The sequence below is a fragment of the Maylandia zebra genome, linkage group LG15 (assembly GCF_041146795.1).
Source record: "Maylandia zebra isolate NMK-2024a linkage group LG15, Mzebra_GT3a, whole genome shotgun sequence".
NCBI lineage: Eukaryota > Metazoa > Chordata > Actinopteri > Cichliformes > Cichlidae > Maylandia > Maylandia zebra.
In genome coordinates, this window is record NC_135181.1 from 1,904,059 (window position 1) to 1,928,043 (window position 23,985).

Here is a 23,985-nt window from a genome sequence, read left to right on the forward strand (position 1 = left end):
CCACCGACAGGTCCCGCATGCCACAGCTGCTCTATCACGTGATGCATACTGCTCTGACGTGCTAACGTTCTGAGGTGAGTTACGGCCTGTTGCAAGTTTTGCGAGGTGCTTTCGTGATATTTAATGGATCGGATTACATTTTTTATTTTTCTCCGATATCCGATCCAGTAATTTAGGTCAGTATCGGACCGATACCGATACGTAATATCGGATCGGTCCATCTCTAGTATATACACAATTATATTAATGCACAGAGACAAACCTGATAGTTTTATGATCTACGATGTGGCCGAGATTTAGTTTTTACAGTGTAGAGAATATTCAAAAGCATCATATCAAACTTCACTGCACTTAAAAACCTAACTATGATTTTTTTACAGTCATCCAAAAACATAAAGATGAGTGCTCTCGTTAGCACTGTAACCACGGAAGATTTTAAAAGGCTGAAAAAACAAAGATGCAAATGGCATCCAACACATCGTTGTATTTATTTGCTTTTTATAAATGTATTACTGAAAAACATGAAAAACATGAATATTAAAAGGGCAATTCTTTTTGCTTTTTGTCTTTAATGACTGAATTATAAGTTTTGGCTACGTGACATGACTGTACAGAACACAAAGTTAAGAGGTGTGCTGCATTTCATAAATGTGTCTTTATTATTCATGAAAATTGAAGGTGGGGAAACTGAAACAGCAAAGTAGAGAACAATCGTTTTTGTTTGATTTTATTTAGGCATCTTTGAACTTCCATACATAATATGTGAACTCTGCTTTTCTACTAAACGTGTCAGCAGAAGTACCAACATTTTTACTTTTGGGAATTTTGGGCACTGCTTCCTAAAGTTTACACTTTTAGACATTAATGGCCTGATTAAACCACGCAACCATTTATTTTATTAAACTTAAAATAATCTACTCGGTTTGCAGTCCTGGCTGCCGACGTTCCTTTGGATCATCTTTGATTGACATGGATAAAGAGGAATTGATCTTTGGGTGAAAGCAACAAGCAGAAAAGCTTGCCTCATCATATCCACCCTGAGCCCCCAGCCATTCCCATCCATGCATGTTACATACTATGACACTTTGATTGTGTTTACATGTAATGCTGTAGTGTATTGATTCCATAAGAAAACTCCATCTGTATAATGCATGCTGCTGACATCAAAACACAAAACAACTCCAGCTTGCCGAACGAAGCTCTGCAATATTTCCGCTCTGTAAATGATTCCCTGTGTGGTCGTGTTTCAAGCTGTTACGCTACATGATGCAATAGGACATGCACACAGAAACAGCATCAGATGAGTGAGCGCTGTGCTGGCCACTCTACTATTCATGCGCCAACGCACAAAAGTTTCCGTGCGCACGCACACACACTACTGAGGGCTATCGCTCTCACTCTGCATAAGAGTCGTGTTGTTCCTCAGTCAGTCAGTCATTCAGTCAGAGACACTATCCAAACAATCAGCCTCCCTGTCCAAACATGTTAATCCACCTACTTCATCCTTATTCCCATGGACACTGGCTGCTGTCTGCAGCAGCACTCTTGTTCTCTCCTGGGTCCACACACACATGCACACGGGCGTGTCAGCACTTTAGTGAAGCTCTTCTAACAAATATCCCTTTTTGCATATTCAAATGAGGAGCTTATCAGATAACACTGCAGGGACTTTGCATGATGTGAGGGGTGGATTTTCTATCTGGAAAGAAGTGAACGGCTCTATGATTTTTCCAGTGCCCAGTGCGTTCCCTCTAATCAGTGAAGAGGCACATTACAGTGGAAATATACGTTATCTTTTATACTAACCCTTTGTACTTAATAGGAGATGATTCTCTTTTAACTTTGCACCACTTCCAGCGCTGATGTCATGCTGGTGCAAAAGTCACTGTGGAAAGCGTTACCATCTGCTGCGGTAATGCTGATGTCTGAGTATGCACCCTGATGCAGTGCAAGTCATTTGAAGCGTCTGGCAGCAGAGGCCACTGGCTATAGAAAAAACAAAAAACAGCTTCCTTTTGGTATTGCATTCAGTGGGAGGGATCAATACATTTTGTGTGCAATTCATATTGATTGTTTGGGCATGTTTATATGTACTGCAGTTTAAAAGAAAAGCATTGAGAAGATGGATGGGGTCGGTTATTTTTCACGTCTGAGGACATGAAAGCACCCTGCTGTCAAAATGCCAGCCAATTTGATGCAAACAGTTTTTCAGCTTTTATTTTGATGCCAGTTTCATTATGTGAGTCATCTTTTCACAAAAGACTAAAAGTACTGTACGCATTTAATCAACAATCACGATGTGATGATGTCACTGTTCTTCGTACTAATTCAGGTGCTTTAGGTATGTTTTGATGCTAAATCCTTTGCAGGATTTCTTTAGCTTTATATCTGTTAATTAGTAATAATTCTGTGTAAAATGTAAATTAAAAACAAATTCCATTTAGAAATTTTGGAGAATTTCAAAATGATGTTCATGCTGTCAGATTGTGAAGACATTGAATATGTCATCATCTACAGAATATAGCATCATCACAAGATTGGGAGACTCTCTGTACACAAGGGAAAAGGCAATACAATGAGCGTGACAGATCCACCTTACATCACACGCTGCTGCAAACACCTTCTGCCTCGTGCACCTTAACATGTACTTAAAGAAGAACCTCATAAACTGGAAATAATAGCACTCAGTGACAATTTTCAGCCGTATATAATCTACCAACATGTGATCTTTGCTAAAATGTCAAATAAACATGCAGAATCGTTCTTTATTTCCTTGGTTTCTTAACTGTGCTCATTCTTTGTATGATTGATATTTAGATGCAAAAAGATAAATACACCCTATAAAAATAACTAAATACCTAATAAAATCTCATCTAGGTTTATAAGACACCGTAGATTGATCTACACAGTTTTATCCTCAGAGCGCGGCTGGGCAAGGTTGTGGGGCAAACAGTGCGCTGTTTTCATGCAGCTACAGTATCTGTTTATTTCAGACACAGTTTTGAAGACATTTGCACACAGTGAAGATAAGATAACAGACACAGGAACTATCGGGAGGTCTGGTTGTTCTTGATGCTGCTTTTGTTTCTGCTCTCCGTCTGCATCACAGGATCTGTAGCCCTCGGTCTTCAACTTTGGCCGTGAACTCTTTAAAAGGACACCTACTCTCAGGTTGCTTCTCCCAAAGACAAGAACTAACAGACTTAAAAACTCCTTTGTCCCACACGCCATCAGACTGTTTAACTCCTCTCTGGAGGGGAGAGGGAGGGGAAACAGGAGGACAAAGGAGGGGGGAACAACTAAGCTGTAGTGCCTCTTCACCTCACTGTGCAATACCTTTTGTGCAATACTTTTGTAAATAGTCAACAGTGCAATAGACTCAATACTTGAAATGTGCAATTCACTTGTATTTTTATTTTTATTCCTATTTATTCTATTTATCCCCTTCGTATATTTTATTTATATTGTCTCTGTATTTATATATATATGTGTGTGTGTGTGTGTGTGTGTGTGTGTGTGTGTGTGTGTGTGTGTGTGTATTTTATATATATATATATATATATATATATATATATATATATATATATATATATATATATATAATATTCTGTAACTTTGTGCTTTTTTGGAAATCGAATTTCCCAGAGGAACCCACCCGAGGGATTAATAAAGTTCTATCTAATCTAATCTAATCTAAAGTGTGAGGTAAACTAAAACATGCACATACCTCCTCCCCATAAGAAGCTTTCCTTAACATCTCCACTGCTGTTATTAGCTTCCAATCCATAGCCCTCCTAGCAGGTGCCTATTTGGAATCACCTGCTGTTACGTTGACTTTGCTGTGATCAGAAAACCAACGAAGCTGAGGTAGAACACAACATTTTGGGGAGGTTGTTTTATTGGGATTGATGGTACCTAAAGAAGCTCCTGCTGAGAGAGCTGTTGATGCATAAAAGACTGAAGAAACACAATATGAGAGATCTCTACAGGCCAACTGCGCCATGTTATTCACATCTGCTGGTAATGGAAAACATAAAAACAAAAACCCCACTCGGACAGAAATCCATAAATTTATCAGCACTATTCATGAATCATAGATCACATGTCACTGTAATCCCAGATTCTCACAAGCTACACCAAACATTTTTTTTTTTGGGGGGGGCGGCTTTTAAAACATCTTTGTTTCTGACTCTTTGTTTCAAACCTACTGTGGCACTTCAATGGCGTCCCACAAGACGACTTAAAAGGAAGCGTCGCGGGCACGTCGGGGACGACGGTGACATTATCTCTCAAACCAGCAGAGTGAGTGCGTTTGTTTCTTGTGACATTTGTAAACACGCATGTGTAGATTTGTAGGATGTGATGGTGTGTTAATGAACGGTTTCCATACTGCAAGGCATTAGAGGAGCTGGGATTTGCAGTGACATGGAAACGCCCTGCTGTGCGTGCACGGTGCACACGGTGCACATCCACCGCTGAGGGAGGAATGTTTTATACTTTTGTGGTTAGACTGCGATCTCTTTTTTTTTGTTGTTGTGGGTGGCGACGCTTTGAGGCTACATTTCCCACCAGTGTGTGGGAGGGGCACAGCAAGGGATGGACTGAGGACGGAGGGGAGGGTGGGCAGTGAGCGAAAATTACACAGTTCTCCGGTTCACAATGTAGCTGTGTGGGCCTGCATTTTTGTCTCGTTCTGTGCAGAAAAGAAAAGAAAAGCTTTGGTCAGACACCAACTGCCCCCGCGCACCTCCAAAGCTACAGCTTTTCACAGCGTCTGAAAGAAACGGGGAGGAAAAAAAATAGGCGAGGGAAAGAAACTAGAGCCACAAGTGAGTGAGTGGGAAAGAAAAGAAGGATTGAAGGCAGCGTTATCAATAAACCCAGCGAGGTTCCTCCTTGCGTGACCTCGTGGGTATAAACTGATTTTGCTGCAGTTCGGTTTTCCGCAGTGTCTGCCACCTGAGAGAGTCATTAAAGTGGCTTTGCAGAAGGCTGGCAGCTCTCCCTGACACATATATCAAGAACAGGAGTCTTATTAATGCACGAAAAAGGAGGAAGTGCAAAGGCCTCCATTGATACTCTCTGGTGTAATTAAAAACTAATTGGCTAGGCTGTTTTGATGACATATTCCATCTGATTACCAAATGTGCGAAGGAGGAACTCTTGAGATGGTTAAAAAAGAAAAAAGTTGTGTTGTTCTTTAATTAGCCGTCAAAGGAGGGGGTGTGATTTACAGTGAATGGGATGAAAGTGGGGGGGGGAGTTTTAAAGTCTAAAAAACTATGATCAGCTTCCCCTCGAGTAGCATTGTTACAAAACTGGCTGAAAGTGTAACGCTTCAGTGATGAAGACAGTAATGCTGAGCTGATATAATCACATTTGCCGTTGCTGAACCTGAAACGTCACATTTGCTGCCTGGTTCTCGCTCCTGCAGCTCTTACTTCCGTTTAACGTCTCTCTTGTACGTAAAAGGCAAGGAGAATAAAAAGCAGTCCGAATACGTACGGCTGGGAAATTATCTAAAAGCACATCAGCGTAATTCACTTACTAGAACTTCACAGAGACGTGCTGAAAAACAGTGACGGGAGAGGACTGTTTAAGAAAGAGTATCACATCAGATTTATTTACATCCTGTTCAGAAGGGAGATGACATTCTGAGCTGAATGCACAGAATAAAGATTTGGAGACGGCCTTTTGAAGTCTTTTAAATGCTAATAGCGTGATTTGGGGGCAGGGAGAAAAAAGCACTCTTGAACTAAATGTTTCACACATTTGGAATGAAATGATGGCAAACCTTCCACTAGAAAGAATAACATTATCTGCATACTGATGGAGAAAGGACGTTTTGAAGAGGGTTGAGGACTTTAATGGAGGATGCAGATCTAACAGAAAGGGTTTTTTTTTTTTGGTGCAGTTGTTTGTTTGGCTGCTTTTGGAAAAAAATGCCACGTTTAGCTTTTTTTCAAGAGTTGAGAATATGGATTTCATGTTTCTGTGTTTTTATTGTCATTATTGCTTAAAATAAGGTATCTGATAAGATGTTGAATCTGGCATTCAGTCGAGATTATGAACTGTCAGAGACAGATCCTAACCAAGTATAAGCTCAGTGACCGCAAACTGTCAGCTGAACAGGAAGACAGAAAAAGTCAAGGAAGCCACGAGGAAAAGGAATATGTGATCACTGTGTGACAGGTGAGGAGGAAACAGTCCATCCTTCAGTGAAGTCAGGAGCACTTTAACCAGTATCCACTTTATCCAGATTTCAGCGAGTTAAACGTCATCTCAAAACGAACAAGGAGCAATCAGGGAGCAGCTCCTCCTCCTCAGTATATTTTGTATATACAGCATTCACTTTCTATTCAGCATATATTGTTTTCTTTGTTCCTTTTAAATGTACTTTAAGGAGTTTGAAGTAAAGTACAAATTGAGCCCAAAATAACTTGAAAGAAAGGCAGATGTGGAATTTAACGTCCTAGGACCTGCCGTCCACATGTGGACGTCACATTTTGGGTTATTTAGACCAAAATACTGAATTTTGCTCTACATGGGCCTGATATCCACTTACGAGGACATTATATGCTACTGTTCTATCAACATTTTAAACGAATATCCTCATATGTGGCTCTCATTTTTCTTAAAAGCAAAAATAAGGTAAAAAAAAAAAGCTGGTAATTCTCTGTTTTTATATTCATCGGGCCCCAATCAGCCCAAATATCAAAGAGAAATTAAAAATGCATGTCGTGGAAGAGTCTGGGTCTTAGGAGGTTAAGTGTGAAAAGTATAATGTGAAATTCAGACTCACCACATACACGGTTCCATTTCCTAAAAGTTGCAGCACAATTTTCAGCATAGCTTAAAAAATAAAAGACAATTCGTGAAAGTCTGACATCTTCTTCAGGGTCAAATAAGGTCAAAGTAACCTGCTGTCTGGAATCTCAGTTTCTGTTGTGAGGTGTCAACCAATATATCCTAAAGTTGACCTTATAGACCTTCGTCTATGTAAGACAGACTCTAATGGATGTTAACATCACCCCACTCTGCACCTCGACACAAAACATCACCATGTTGGCGAAGGTAAAAATACCAGATGAAGGAGGAAGGGCGTTTCTGACAGACCAGTGTGCTACACGAACACGTCGCAACCTGAGGGACCTGCACACACACACACACACACACACACACACACACACACACACACACACACACACACACACACACACACACACACACACACACACACACACACACGGATACGATGTTGTTTGTTTGCTCACAGTATTGAATTAAGTTGAAATTCTGCTTTATTGTCATTGTTGTTGTGTTATTCTACTACAAATTACATTTCAGTGCTTTGGAAGTACTGTTTTCAAAAACTGTAATGCCAATTAAGCAGCGCTGGATATTGATGGTAACAGAGGGTATATTATACAGTTAGCCTAGATTGGGGAAATTATTTTGTTGTTGTTTTTTTAAATTAAATACACCAATCACCAGTTCCCCATGAAAAAGCTTAAATAAGTAGAACAATATGAAACCAAAGAGACAAAACAAAATAAATACGATGCAGGAAAATTCCATCAAGCTGCAGGAATGAAACCTTCATTTGCTAACCAAAAGTGTGAAGCCTATAATATGGAGCTGCTATAAAGTCAACAAAGTAAAATATATGTGAACACAAAGCATAACTGGATTCTTGAGAAAATGATTTTTAAAATTTAAATATGGTTTAAAACAAATAAACAAGCAAGCAAATAAAAGCCCATCTGTTCTGATTGCTGCTGTTTCAGAAATAATCTCCATCGATACGAGCCGGCTCGCGCACGTGCTGCGTGCCGTCCATGCACAGGGAGGCTGCAGGTGCCACTGAAAACACGAGGCACAGTTGGGCGCTTTGTTGCAACGAATAATTGAAGGACAGAAAGTAAATGATGGTTTCTCTGTTATCATTTCCAAAAGTCTGTTTCTGCCCCTTCTGCAACTCAACCCTGCAGACCAATGTGCTGCATAAAACTATGCACAGGGTTGCACAGAGCTCAAGCCCACGGCATAACAATGCTAGCTAAAAATGCTCTTAAAAACACTTGACTGCTATGATTAGTGAGATTTACCAGTATAAATCGAAAGCTGATCGCTGCATGCAGCAGTTTGTAAGAGTCTTGCCTCGGACTTGGTTATGCCTGCAGCATTAAACGGCAGCAGGATCCATCCATGAGTGCCTCCATAAGAGATGGCTGTGCACATTTATACTTGTGGCATATACAATAACTTCATTAATTATTCATAACTATGAACCATTCCCAACACAGAGACGTAATCAATCAGGTTGTAACACAAAATGATATACTGCACTTTTCAAGTCACACTTTATAGCTGCCTAATCACTTGTTCCAAACCAAAGTCCTCAGGCTGAGTCCTGAGTTCCATCACAGCTGCTGGGAAAATCATTTATTTGATGAAAACACACTGATTGAAGACAGACACAACATATATTTGCTGCATTGTGGTTTTGTTAAAGGCAAACAAGGACCGAGCGTGCTATGTAATTACATCCCCTCTGTTAGGTCACCCAACCTGCTGACTAGAACGACTGAATTTAGACCAAAAATGCAGAGCTGCTTATTTAATGATACCAACCAGGGTGAGCAGAGCTATCTGAATTATATTCAGCCCACATTTACATTAATATTCACATCCATATGTCAGAGCTCACACTGCCACACTAAATCCAGTCCAGACTGTCACCACACTAGGATACACAATACACACCCATTTAATAAATATCCCAGGAAAATGAAGTGTGGGAGAATGACATTGTCATTTCATTAGGGACAGCAGGATAATATGGGAAAAAGATTAGATCGTTAAAATGTATTTAACACCACTTCACTATCCGTCAGTCCAATTTCTTCAGCGTATCGGGTTCAGGATTGCCTGAATCTGGTTAATCATGTCTGTGGGGGAAGCTGGAGAACTTGGAGGAAGTCCAGTCAGCGCAGTCAGCCTGGGGATTTAAACCCATGAACTCCTTGCTGTGAGACACCGGTGCTGTCCACTGCACCACAGTGGCACCTGAGCCACGTTACAGTTTTTTTTAATTGGTTTGGTACTATTTTCATAATTAAAGTGTGCATTTTCAAATCTCTCAGTACAAAACTCACATTTGATCACATTTGTAACACCACTAGTCATTCTTTCAAATCTGATGTCATGATTTCGTTGTATTTGCACATATTTTCCTAACACATGATCATTGTCATATATTTTGAGAACATTTGATTTAATCACCCAAACAAAACAGTAAGATATTTTTTCAGCGTAGTACTTTTACCAATCATTTCATTCAGGAGCAAATAATACAAGGTAAGCGTTTCAAATTGTCCTTGGTGATGAATGAGTGTAACTGAACTGTAAAACTTTACACAGCAAATATTACACTTATGTTCAGACATAAAAAAAAAAATTATATATATATAATTCAATTTAATTTTATTTATATAGCACCAAATCACAACAAAAGTCGCCTCAAGGCGCTTCATAGATACAGAGAAAAACTCAACAATCATATGACCCCCTATGAGCAGCACTTTGGCAACAGTGGGAAGGAAAAACTCCCTTTTAACAGGAAGAAACCTCCGACAGAACCAGGGTCAGGGAGGGGCGGGGCCATCTGCTGTGATTGGTTGGTGAGAGAGAACGGAAGACTGGATAAAGACATGCTGTGAAAGAGAGACAGAGGTTAATAACAGATATGATTCAATGCAGAGAGGTCTGTTACAGTTTTTTTTATTGGTTTGGTACTATTTTCACAACTAAAGTGTGCATTTTCAAATCTCTCAGTACAAAACTCACATTTGATCACATTTGTAACACCACTAGTCATTCTTTCAAATCTGATGTCATGATTTCGTTGTATTTGCACATATTTTCCTTCCACTTAATCATTGTTGCAGAACACATGATCATTGTGATATATTCTGAGAACATTTGCTTTACTCACCCAAACAAAACAGTAAGATCTTTCTTCAACGTAGTACTTTTACCAATCATTTCATTCAGGAGCAAATAATACAAGGTAAGCGTTTCAAATTGTCCTTGGTGATGAATGAGTGTAACTGAACTGTAAAGCTTTACACAACAAATATTACACTTATGTTCAGGCATAACCAAAAAAAAAAAAAAGAAATATATATATATATATATATATATATATATATATATATATATATATATACATACACACACACACGAAAAAGGGAGAAAAAAACAAGTCATTTACATGAGCACAATATATTTTTTTTATCACTTTTACACAATCAAGCTGATCAAGCTTAACATTGGGCCATAAATTTTCATCAACATCACAGTGAATGTCTTCGTTGTTCAGGCACCGTGGGAAAAATCTCCTGGCATGACGAATCCAGGCTTGACATTGCTCAGCAGTTATGTCACCACAAGCTTCACACATGGCTTGAAGAAGAGAGACATGCTCATGGGGATGACGATCATACACCTTCCACCTCCATGTAGAGAAGAATTCCTCAATTGGGTTGAGGAAAGGGGAATATGGTGGAAGATAGAGGGTCATGAAGCGAGGATGTGTTTGAAACCATTCCTGAACCAGCTGTGCATGGTGGAAGCTGACATTGTCCCACACAACAACACAGACGATGTCTTCTTCCTGACAGGCCTGCTCCAGTTCATTTAAAAAAAACTATCAGGTGTTCAGTGTTGTATGACCCTAGAACTGGTCTACAGCCTACCACACCATCTTCAGATATAGCTGCACCCATTGAGATGTTTCCTCCACGTTGTCCAGGGACTTGGATGGTAGCCCTTTGTCCAATAAGGTTACGTCCTCTGCGTCTAGTTTTTGCCAGATTGAAACCTCATCAACAAAAATATACTTGTGATGATTCGCAGCAGCGTCCAGCTCCATCACCCTCTAAAATGATAATTTAGTTAGTTGTTTTTTTTACAACTAATAGTTGTCAGTACTGTTACAGTAATTGCATGCCAGTTTAGTATTGTACCTGAATATATTCTGAACGCAGTTGTTTCACCCGGACATTGTTCCTCTCAACAGGAACCAAGTAAATTTGTTTCATGGAAACCTGGTGCTTCTTCAAAAGCCGGGCAATCGTTGGAAGGCTAATTGATGGCACATTGGCAAAGGTGTCATTGCTGTTCTCAACAGCCTGTTTGATCTCAGACAGCCGTATGTCATTCCCTGACCATTTCCACCACAACCAACTCCTGCTGGTCAGTCAAAACACGTGGGCGACCACCACCAGGTTGTCTCCTGTTAACTCTGAGGACAATCATATACTGTCAACATTGAAGTATTACAAATTACATTACTGTAAACTGACAATTACATGTTGTTCATCTATACAATAGAGTACTATATTTTAGAAGTGAAGTTGCTATAGCAGACATGCCGGTTTTCTTGGCGAAAAGTTCTGATGATAGAGCTGACAGTTGACCTTTGTAAATTAGGCTGTACCAACCTGGCAGCCTCAGCCATGGTAAAGCCTCTGTTAACCACATGGTCAACAAGGATGGCCCGGACTTCATTAGAGACGATGGTGCGTTGTCTTCTGCTACATTTCTCTGAAGACCACCTCTCTGTCGAGGAACACCACCACCTCTTCGATGAAGGTTTCCTCTCCCTACGAGTCTATCCTGCTCCATATTTGAACAGTGCAAAGTCTCAAACACAGTTCTACTTATATGGTAACTAATTGTGATCATCAGGGGGAAACAATTAGCAAGTATAGTGTTTCTAGATTGAAAGCTCTTGCAGCAATGTGTAACTTACAAATGACCAGACAACAGTCAGTCAAGTTGAAAATCCATGGACATAATGAATGATTCATTGATTAAACATTAAGATCAGTTGAATTAAATGACAGACAAATGTATTAAACTGAATAATAAGAGATGCAAATCAAAAATTTTATAGTGATAACATTATGAAAGGCAGTAACTGTGAACGAAACATTTATTTAGATGAAACACTTATTTTGTGTAGTGAAAAGGATATTTTGTCATTATGTGTATTGTACTAACACAATTGAAAATATGCTGAAATGTTTGAAAAAGGTGCACTTTTGATGATCTGTTGTGATATAAGTACTAAGAGTTTTGAAAATGTACCAATTGCTTGTGAAAACTGCGCCAAACCAATAAAAAAAAACCTGTAAATGTATTTTTAATTTTCTGCTCCTGGCTATGAAACGCTATTGTTGTCATTTAGTTATCCCTAACAATCTGCCTTCAGTAGATCCGTAGGGTGAATATAATCTATGATAGCATAAATACTTCAATGATTCAATAGACAGAAACACTATAATGTCAACCACTGGCTTGAGAAATTGTGTTATGAAGCCATGAGCTGAGATGGTTTTGGTTTTTGGTTGGGCTTTTTTTTTCCTTTTCTTTTTTTTTTTTTTTGCCATTTCGGTGTTTTGAAACCAGACGTAATGATGCTTGCAACAAGTCATTAACCAATGGAAATACCCTAGATAATCCTCCTGACTTCAATAATATCCATAATTTGCTAAATGAATTTCATGTTTCATTAAATATGACCTAAAACTAGTGGCTGAGCCATAAAGTCATTAGCAAAGTGTGTACTGATGTCACAGGGAAACGGCGGTAAGTCTTCCCACAGACTTATGCACAGCTAACTTTTTCGCAAACAAGGGAGTCGTCGCCCCCGCCCCCTCATCATTTTCATTTTTTTCATACAATATGTGCCACATGCTTGAAAATTAAAGACACTAAACATATTTCATTTTTATACTATTATTTTCATGAGGTGAGATGAGCAATTAAAACTGAAGTACAGACAGTTCATTTGTGTAAGCAAATTAGTTAGCTAACATTAGGTAGCTTCATGGTTGCTGTAGTCAATGTTCTTGATAAGTAGGAACAATAATAACACATAATATCAACTGTCAAGACAGCTCTAGTCAAAACTTTATGTTCTGAATTTAAAAAAAAGCATGTTGTGCTAGCAGCTGTGAAAAACGAGTAAAACTGTGAAGTACCTGCAGGAAATGAGTTACATCACCGTCATCTAATCCGGTCTTTAAGTCTGATGTCATTAGCTGCTTCCAGGTCCAAAGTCAAACGAACAACACAACATCACTGAGAGCTACAAAGTATCTTAATTTTTTCATCTTTAATAAAATGATCAGCGTTGCTGCTTTACCAGGTGTAACAATTAAGTTTAACATCCATGAAAACAGAATTTATCAAATTTAATGGAGTTAGAAGTTAGCAGGAAGTTAGCTCGCTAGCTTCCACCTAAGCATGATATTGCATGTTCTGACTGAGAAATTTGTGAAAAATCCAAACGTACAGCTCCGCTATCACTTCCAACATAAATGGAGACAGAAAACTAAACAGCAGTGATGTTTGTAGGGTTACTGAAGTTGGGCTAGCTGGTATATAATGATGTGCTACGTGATCGCTAGCGACACAGCTATGTTAGCATAAACACAGTGGAGCTGGAGGATGAACGCTAACTTTTTTCCACTCAATAAAAGTTAACGTGAGGGTTCCTGATGGTTAGAGACAAATGTAATCACATGGCAGGATGCTGTAAAAGGACCAAACTTCAGCCAGGAGAACAACTGAGATAATCCATCCACAATACGAGGTTAGTCATTCATATACTGCAGCATGGGCTGGACTGTAGTTACAACGTAAGGTTTAAAAACTGAGCTTTAAAATAAACAGTGGTAATAAAAACCGAGAGGCCGACAGTGATCACTGACTGTTTTTAGGGGATTGTTCAGATTAAATCAAGCAAGTTACAAAGCATTACAACATGTCAAAAACACAACAGCCTTATTAAATGCAGAGTAGTTTTGGCCCTGAAGCAAGCTTCATCACGTCATCACTTAAAGACCGGATAAAGCACCGACTTGTCTCTGATTTTGTGTTTTTTATTATTATCATTCTGCACATGCATTTGTTCCAAATCACGATCGGTAGTGGGAGTGAAGTGAAGCCGAGTGGATTATAAAGAAGCGATGCAGCTATCTGTCAGACGACTAGTAGAGCAAGAACGTAACTGTAACTTCAAATGACAACTACATTATGCAGCAACTAGCGGCACTCCGACAGCTTCGACACGCCCTTCTCTTTAAATGTTGATGAAAGCAGCTTGGAAAGAAAGCGTGCAGCGTAAACTTGGATAAATGACAGGAAACGCGAGGAGGTGAAATAAAACTGGAAAGAAAAGGAAATCTTTATTTTTAGTCTTTTGCTATCCCACGCAGGATGGAGGGAGTTTGGGGTGTTTATATTCATTAGTTTTCCTGAAGACTGCACAGTACAGTGTGTTACTATAAATGACAACAGCTGACCTTTCTCATCTTCATGTTTTCCATCCTACATATTGCTTTAGAAGTGAAGCCTCTGATGGATCATGTCCACTGGTGTGCAGTAGAGAAAGTGCTCGTCTCCTCTTGTAAATAATGACAGCTTCCCTCTGGCCTTTTTGAAATATTTGACACATCCACGTACCTGAGCTGCACTGTGAACGTCCGATGAAAGGCTAAAATAATATTTTCTTAAATATTAATACACCTTAATGACCGTCTTACTGTCTTCAGTAAAGCGGCGTACTACAAAATAGTTTACGTTTGAAAACATCATTATCACTCCCTGCTGACATCATTCAGTTTACGTGATCACAGGTCAGCAGTTCTTTCCCCAAAAAGTTCAGTAGTAAAAGATTTGCCCTTTTCATACAAAAGATGTGATTAAAAACAGACATTAAAGACATGACTTGGTTTAAATGAGGGTTATTTCCCATTAAAGATCGTCTCTTGACTGTTTCATGGCAGACCTGTTACCTCTCTTTGTACTTGTGCTTCTGTGACGAGCTGGGTCTCCTCCAGTGTGTCAAAATGCTGACCTTTCAACTCGATTTTGGCATGTGGACTAAGTTACACAGAAGCAAATCTGGCAAGTGGGGCAGGTGGGGAGCAAAGGTCAAGTCGGTCTGAACCAAAAAAAACCTGCATGCTGGGTTGGCACACGATGGCTTTCTGGCAAGCAGTTCTGGTTGTTTCCACTGAATGTGTTACCTCAGCTGCCTCAGGACATTACAGTAAAACTCAGTGTCTGCAGTCTCACTCTGGGTGACACATTCACAGTCCACGATATCATGACTGTTGGAAAAACAAACACAAAGGGAGCACACCCACAGTCTGACTCCTCACATTTCATGCTGCCTTCTGGCTTTCTGTGCATTCACTTCAACTGAGTTTTATTTATGTAACACCAAATCACAGTGGTCGTTGCCTCAAGGAGATTTATGTTGTAAGGTAAAAACCTTTCAGTAAAACAGAGAACACTGCAACAATCAGACAACAGAGTAACCACTTGGTGACAGTGGGAAGGAAAACCTCCCTTTTAACAGGAAGCAAGACCAGGCTTAGGGAGGGGCGGACATCTGCAGCGACCGGTTGGGGGTGAAGGGAGTGAGAGATTAGTAATTATCCATAAAACATGGAGAGTGAGAAAGATGAGTGAAGAAGAAACAGCCTGGATCAGCCGGACTGCGAGAGTTGAGGCTCGGGTGTGAAATTTATGGTTTTCAGGGCTTTTAGTGTTAACTCGGTTTCCCCGGGTTTTTTCTCGTGTTGTAGTTTGTGTTTTATTTTGAAAGAACTGTTGCACGTTACCATAGCGACCAGAGAGCATTAAGGGGCAGAGAAGAGGATGCTACTCTCGATGTTGTTGGTGCGTTTCAGGAGGACGCTGCTAATAAAGTTGCACGATTACACCATGACTTCACGTTTATTATTATATTTACAAAATACCAGAGTTTTTGTCTGAAGTTTGGTCCTTTTACAGCATCCTGCCATACGATTACATTTGTTCCTGACCACCGAGAACACTCACGGTAACTTTTATCGAGTGGAAAAAAAGTTAGCTTGTTTATATTATGCTAACATAGCTGTTTTAGCTAGCGGTCACGTAGCACATCATTATATACCAGCTAGCCCAACTTCAGTAATCCTACAAACGTCACTGCTGTTTAGTTTTCTGTCTTCATTTATGTTGGAAGTGATAGCAGAGCTGTACGTTTTAATTTGTTTCCAAAACCCCGCAGTCAGGACATGCTATATTGTATTTAGATAGAAGCTAGCGAGCTAACTTCCTGCTAACTGTCATAAATTCCGTTTTCATGGATGCCTGGATGTTAAACTCAATTGTTACACCTGGTAGAGCAGAACGCTGATCATTTTATTAAAGATGAAAGACTTTAGACAGTTTTTCAACTCTCAGTAATGCCATAGTGATCGTTTGATATATGGACCTGCAGCGGAGTTTAGACCCAGACACGGCTAGTGACGTCAGACTGAACAATCGGATACCTACTAATTTTATTCAGGTGTGCTGCAACAGGGACACATGGAAAAGTTTCAGGACAGCGGCCCTCGAGGCCTGGAGCTTGAGACCCTGCCTTATGGTGTTCATGCAGTTTTCTACCCAGCATGTCTGACTGCCTGTTCAGCAAATGCAAAATATGTCACAGGGCGAGAGGCCACCAGTCTACTGCAGGACTAATATAGAAAGTCAGACTGTTCAGGCTCCAAGTCACACCTATGGCCAATTTAGAATCTCCAGTACAAGCACAGCAACCAGAGAGAAGCAACACAGGCACAGGGAGAACATGCTCCACTCGGGTGGATTCAAACCCACAACCTTCTTGCTTCAGCTAACCACTACACCACCACGCTGCCGTGAAAACAGCACATTCAGCTGCTATAAATAGACTTCCCATTGTTCTATACTGTGAGCAGATGGTTTTAGCATATTGCCTGAAGAATAGAGTGCAAAATGACAAATCATTTTCAACACACACCAAGTTGCAAAACCACTTAAACAACAACACTAACCACAGCCACTAAATGAAATCTGTTACTCCAACATCTTTAATATTATTTTCTAAATCAAGAATGTAGCAGATGGCTCAGAAACCATCTGCTACATGTTTTATATTTAAAGGAAAAAACATATACAGGAGGTCTAAATTTATGTCATTTTTACAGCAAAAAGCTTGTTTCTCGTGCATGACATGCTTCGGACCTGCAAACGTAACTGATCTTTAATTAGGTGAAGATTTATGAATATGTGCAGAAGTGTTATTTTCCTTCATAAAACTCTCTCCATCTAAACGCTGATCAGTGACAGAGTTCACAAAGAGGCAACGCCAATAATGAAATTACCCCCACCAAATTACCCCCAGCACCCCCCGCCAAACCCCGCTGTTTATGAGCGAATGAAGTCCCCAATTACTCTGTGCTTGCTTCTGAAGCAGCCATCAGCAATATGGGCAGCAGTCTGAATGGAAAATAAGTGCTGACTAATTCCAGACATCCCTGGATGAGGTTACATCTCTCATTTTGAAAGACACAAGTCCAGGCAAGGACAAAGAAGCACTGTTGGCCTTACAGCTACAGCACATATCTGCAGTGATTACAGATGGTTATTCATCTACTCATACCCCCTCTCTCTCTCTCTTTTAATACTCTTCATTTTGTCCTTCCTCATTTTAATTTTTCTCATTTTCTCTGTGCTTTACTTTCACCTCACAGCCTCCCCCGCTCTTTCTCTCTGGCCCCCAGACAGCTAACATCATCAACATCCAATAAAAGATCATTTCTATCTCAGAAAAGGTCGAGATGAGAATCCAAGGTTCAGCACCTTCGTTTTAGAAGCTGATTAAATGGAATCTCGAGCAGCTACAAACTCGATTTTATTCCAGTGTTTTCCTTAAATGAAAAGAACTCGTGCATTTAAAACTTGAACCCTATTTAAATTCTGGATGCAACATGGAAAAAAAAAGTGGTAACGCACACATGCAAAATGATTTTGCGTTCTTTACATGGTCGAATGCTAGATGATGGATGCAAGGAAGGAAGGAATGTCAAGCTACCCCTTGAAGACTATGTGTTCTCTCAAAGAAGCAATTTCATTATCTTGAACCAGGCAGTCACGACGATGAAGATGTCATGACAAAAACAAGCTGCTCAGCATAGTGAGTTTGGATTTTATAGCCAGTATGGATTGGATTTTATAATGAATACAAGAATGAAGCACCTTTATTTAATGGTGAGCCCAGAGGTGCACAGCTGGAGGGAACAAATGAAACAAACTAGTGCAGGAGTGAAATGAAACTTCAGACAGTGATGAACAACTGATTGATGAGCGATGATGTTGTTACATCACCTAAAGAAGTTCTGTGATCTTTTAGAAATGTGACACGTCTGAATCATGTGCATGTAAATAAATCACAAAATCAGCTTTTTTGATTATTGATCATTAACTCGACCAAAACTTTGAGAATCTCTCATTTTGCATGTTTTGCATTCCAGGTTTATCTGCCCTGGATGGATCTGCATATCGTTTCCAAGGATGTTTACCTCCTGTTTAGTAGTAACATCACATTATGTGCAGAGAGCAAAGAGTCACAGGACTGGAAATCAGCCTGCCCCATAAATAGTTAATCTGACAATCTATAACCTGCCACGCTGGGTTCTTGTACTATCAATAACAAACATATGTACCAAACGCAGGCTAAAGGACTGCTGTTTCACTGTATCTGGCAGAGACATAAAAAACCTTTTGGAGAAGATTATTGTCCAAAAAAAAGTTTCATTAGACTCAAAGCAATTTCCATTTGGCTTTGATCCCAAAGAACACAATTATAAGAAAGAATAAACACACTTTAATGAACATCTGTCTTTTAAATGCCAAAAAAGAAGAAGAAAGAAAACTAAATATTAATCACTGGATTAGACAATAGACATACCAAAGGACAAACATAATACTGGAAAGGCTGCAGCCCTTTTTGAAATAGATTTTGATATTTTTCTACTTACTGAATTAATGTTTTGTATTTTATGTGTATTTTGTTTTGTGGGATTTGGTTTGTCCTCTCTGGAAGGTTCATTTAGTTGGTTTGCCTCCTGTTTTACATGGAATTTATTCAGTTTGGGCCTTTAATTAAATAATTTGTTTATTATTATTTTATTTTTACATCCTGCAGCAGAAAACATTTCAGAGTGAACTTTTGTCCGGCTAATGTCTTCTTTTGTCAGGAGAAGAATGCTGGACCTCGACTTGGAAACTACCCAAGTACTCGAGTACTTTTAGTTTTGAACAGCTGAAGTGGTTTTACTTGACATTTTTATTTAAACATATTTTCACATGGCCGTAATGACACTTTTAGCTAGATGAGGGATTTGAATGCATCATCCACCGCTCTTAATTAACGGCGCAAATAACTGACATCGTTAGTTACACAACTAATTACTTCTGCTTCTCACATTCTGTTCAGGTAAACATTAATGTGCTGTCCACTCCCACATCCCATTATTAGTCACCGCGCTACCATGACGGCGAGAAATTGAAATAAATGAGAACAAACATTATTTATTAAATACGTCCCTGTTTTATTAAATATAAATACATTTAATGAGGTTTGGACTGAAGTGAAGAAATGCACATTGCAGTAAATCGAAGACAGAACTGTTGGCAAGAACGTTTACTCACCAACCAGGTAATTATTATATTATATGTGACATAATTGTATTTAAAAATGACCTCACGGCAGTGTATCTGCGTGCATCATTTCCAGTGCGAGTTGTAGTGTTTCTCGTTTCTTTTGCAGCTCTTGAATCCATAAATCTGAATGTTGGAACTAAAACGGACTCCAGAAGCCAACGAGCGCAACAGGACACCATTAGTCCTTTTGTATGCTTTCTTTAGTGTAGTATCCCTGGCAACTGCAGTACCTGTGAGACACTGATTAAAGTTCTTTTCCTCACTGCCAAGCCTATGAGAGCTCACCATTAACAGGCCATAGTGCTGCATTGTCAGCACACTAATGAAACCAGTGTGTTCTTTTTAAAGTGTCATTCTGGATTATGGCCATAACGTGAGGGCGAGAGTGGATCTGTGTAAGTGTCTCCGCGAGACCCAACAGCATGCGTCCATGTGCTCTGCAAACCCCCCCTCCCTCCCCTGGCGTTTCCGCAACACGCCGTGGGTCCATGTGGAGCCACGGCGCCTGCACGGCCCGGGATCCCTGCCGTCACCTCACCGGGCAACTAGCATCGGAGTAATTTCATCTGACAGGTGACTTAACAAAGCTTTGGTCCTTGGCAGGCAGCAGACCAAAGGCTGGAGGATGGATGTCGGGCCTGTTGGGCCTTGTTTTCAGCTGGGAGGTGTGTGTCAGTATGAAGTCGGCCAGATCCTGATGGTCTGTGTTATAAGAATGAAGAGAGGGGCGGCCTCCCTCTTCCCGCTCCACCACAACCACCCACACATGCAGGGCCTTGGAGTAGGGGTATGTCACCAGGGTGCAGAGGAGGCTACCCCCCCCCCCCCCCCCCCCCCCCTCTGTCCCCTTCTGGCTGCCTCTGCCTCAATTTTATCCCACAACTTAGACATTCACATTACTCACACTCTCATTACACATACATATAGGATCTTGGGGGTGGGCACGATACACGGAGTCCAAAGTACCATCAGGGTGTATACCTCACCCCTGGCGTCGTTGCCCACCTCTCAATTTTAAATACACGTAGACATTAAGGGCTAGCAGGAGGGACCATGCGCTTACCTGCTGCTCTCTGGCAGGTAGCTCCAAGCCCTCCTGGGTTTTAAATGCACCTTAGAACACACATGCATCAACATTACAATGAGCGGGTGGAGGGAGGTTTGGAGTCTTCTCTCACCCCCATTCTCTGCGACCTGCTGGAGCAGGGGGGCTAGGACTAGGAGGAGGAGTTGGCCGTCCGACTGCGGTCTGGAGTGTGGAGCCTTCCTGCTGCTGCGGAGTCGGGGCGGCCTGCCTCCCCCCACCGCAGGGAAAAGGGAAACACCACCTGGGTCTGGGTGCAGTTCCCCCCTCCAGGGGCGGGGGCACCTAGACCCGGTTTGTAGAGTACGCTTGGGGAGTGTGATTGTGTGTACAGCGTCTCTTTATGTCTGTCTCCACGTTGGTTGAGTGTGGAGTATGTGCATATGAGAGCATGAGGGTGGGAATGGATGTTTGTATCTGTGTGTGCCTGTATGTCTGTGTCTATATGTCAGGTTGGGTATCAGGCGCCACCTCTCTGGGGACATCTCAGGCCCTCCAAGGTTTGGAGGCCTATCTCCCCCTACCACCACTTCCCTGCCAGTGGCGGACTCCCTCAGGTGTCGGTGCGTTGGTGGTTCTTTGTGTCCGGGGATGGGCGTCCAGGTACACACCGGCTCACTCCTTGGCGGCCGCTTATCGGGGCCTGGAGCCTGGGGCTCGCTCGGGCCACTTCGGGGGTGGGGTGCCCCCGGCCTCTCGGCCTGGGGCTCGGTCACTCAGGCGCAGCTGGCTGCCGGCGGAGCTCACGGGCGCGTCACTGCAACCCCCCCTGGCTTCTGCTCCGCGGCTGCTGAGTGAGCCCTCATCTGGGACTCTCCTCAGCTCTTTCTGGGACAGTGGCGCAGCTCCCCTCTGTTGGTCTTCCTTGGTCTCTTGTGTTCTGGGGGCCTCTGGATGTCTGGAGTTTTGATCTCCTCCACACCTGCTTCACGCCCTGGAGGACGGGGCTGTGGCCCCCCCACACCCTCTAGCAGATTATTACATGGAGAAACCTTTTAAAAAACAAAAAACAAGCGCGTCCATGCTCACAGGTGTACACACGGGTGATCACACCCACAAACTACACCCTTTTTGGCTCCTACCTCAAAGCACACTGTGTTCTGTTGATCTTATGTGCTGCACAATAATGTTTAATATTTAGTATTTACTGTCATATTCCCATATATCATTGTGATGTTGTTTATTCTATTACTCTTGTTCTCTTCTGCTTGTTTTCTTTTTTCTTTCTCAGCAGGTGATCCAGGTGATTGATATATGCTTTTTTTTCTCTGCCCGTTCTGTTGGTTTTTGTCTTTTGCCCTTCTCCCCCGTCCCTCTTCTCAGCTGTTTCTCTTTCCCTCTTTCTTTCTCCCCTTCTTTCCCCCAGTCAAGTCTGTCCCGTATTCAGTAAGTGAAAATAAAATAAACAATAAAAGGTGAATCAAATGGACCATTACGGCAAGGCTGGGATGGTCAGTTTGGTAAAGTAAATCCGTTGGGCATCTTTCTTTGCCTTTAGACAACAATTCTGATGCAAAAGAGCCAAACGGGACAGGCCAAAAAAAAAAAAAAAAAAAAAAAGGAAGGTTATGTATTTCTGTGCATTGCACCCATATAGTTTATGGATGCTGCTTCTATCCAAGCTTGCGTGATTGGTTGATTGCTTAGCAGTCCTCCCTGTAGTCCAAATATGGTAAATCCTTCTTTGGAGCTTAGATTTAGCATGTCATGCATTTCACTTTCATTCCCACCACAGAGACTGACCGAGGAGAACTTAGCTTAGCTTAGCATGAAGACTAGAACCAGAGGGAAAGCACAGTACAGCTCCAGGAAACTAATAAATATCACCAAGTCCAAACTTCCATGTTTCTGTTTGATGTGAGACTACAAGGTCTCTATGGTTGATCATGACATGAGAAATTTTAACTACCTGAGTCCAGTGTGTTTGTGACTGTGTGTCTTATCTCACCAGATCATGGTTGGTGGAGTTGGAGTCATCCTCAGGAAATGGTTTGGAAACTCCCAGGGCGACACAGTTTGCAAAGATGGCCAACAGGATGAAGATGTCAAATGGCCTGAGTTACATTCAGGAAAAAACTAAAAACAAGCTTTGTTTTTGACACGAGGACTCAATTTTAACCACTCCATGACATTTTCGCAGACCTATAAATCGTGTAACATCATCGGCATTACATGAGATTTTCTCCTGTCACCTGCTGGCTCTGGAGATATATTAAGGAGGACCTGTTCTGCAGATGTCCAGCTCTATATTTCAATTCTAGGACTCTAACAAAGTACTTTTGGATGAGTATAATTATATATTAGCCCTTTATGCAGCCCAATTATACCCCGAAATTCTGTGCAGTTAAAATAATCTATTAATATATATATTTTGTTTGTGTCATTGATTATAAACTGACACTCGACAATAATCTATCCAATAAAAGAAAAAAGAAAAAAGAACATTTAAGCAGCATTATAAGTATATGGCAGAAAATAACATTAAAAAAAGCAATAAAGTCATTTTTAACCTGGGACTAATTAACCTCTCCTTACGGTCACAGTAAAGGATACTTCCACTCAACAATATGGAGCGCAGCCCGTCTGATTGGGTTGTTGAGTTTCAGACAATATAATGCCCGGGGAGCACGCTGGACCTGATTAGTGCCCTGCACCTGAGGAGGAAGTGACATCAAGCATGTCATCAATAGCATCATCAACATTGGTAACTCTTTTATTGTCTTTTATTTTGCCTTTCCAAAAAGGGTTCAGGTCAGCAGCTCCATATTATAACTGAAAACCTGCCGTCAGACCTTCCACCTGCGTGTTTAGCGTGTTTTCTCACCTGTTTCTTAGCGTGTTGTCCTCTTTTTCTCTGCGTTCCTGTTGAACTTGTGGTCGAGTGAAGCGTGTCTGTTCTTGTCATCCTCAAAGAAGAAAAAAAAAAAAAAAGAATGAAGAGAGGGAGACGTTGCCGACTATCTAAAAACTTCACCTCAGAGGTTCGATATTGATATCAGATATCTGTGTCGTGTGTCTGGTGGGCTTGTTGGTGCCCTGTTGTCTCGCACACTCCAAAGACATGCACAGAGAGAGATAACTCATTGCTGTCGTTGCACAGTCATACCTGGTGCAATCGTACAACGAAACAGGAAACAGTGGGTCAGTTCAAAAAGCTCCGAGTGGTCCGTAAGACTGTGCAAGTGTCAGTATGTTCAAAGCTCTCCAACTGTGTAAAATGTACATGAAACCAAAATGTAATGAATCACATGTCTCATAAATTCATAAAGACATTTTTGACAGCAACGCACATAAAAAAAAAAAAA

The 23,985-nt window shown here is 41.0% G+C and overlaps 1 long non-coding RNA gene across 1 annotated transcript; it reads right to left on the reverse strand.

Moving 5' to 3' along the window:
* Positions 1-22,303: 22,303 nt before the first annotated feature.
* LOC143412583 (uncharacterized) lies at positions 22,304-23,589 on the reverse strand. Its single transcript, XR_013093100.1, has 3 exons — positions 23,505-23,589; positions 23,234-23,334; positions 22,304-22,734 (listed from the first exon to the last, which is right to left on the reverse strand). It is a non-coding gene; the product is annotated as an uncharacterized LOC143412583 (long non-coding RNA).
* Between the last annotated feature and the right edge of the window lie 396 nt (positions 23,590-23,985).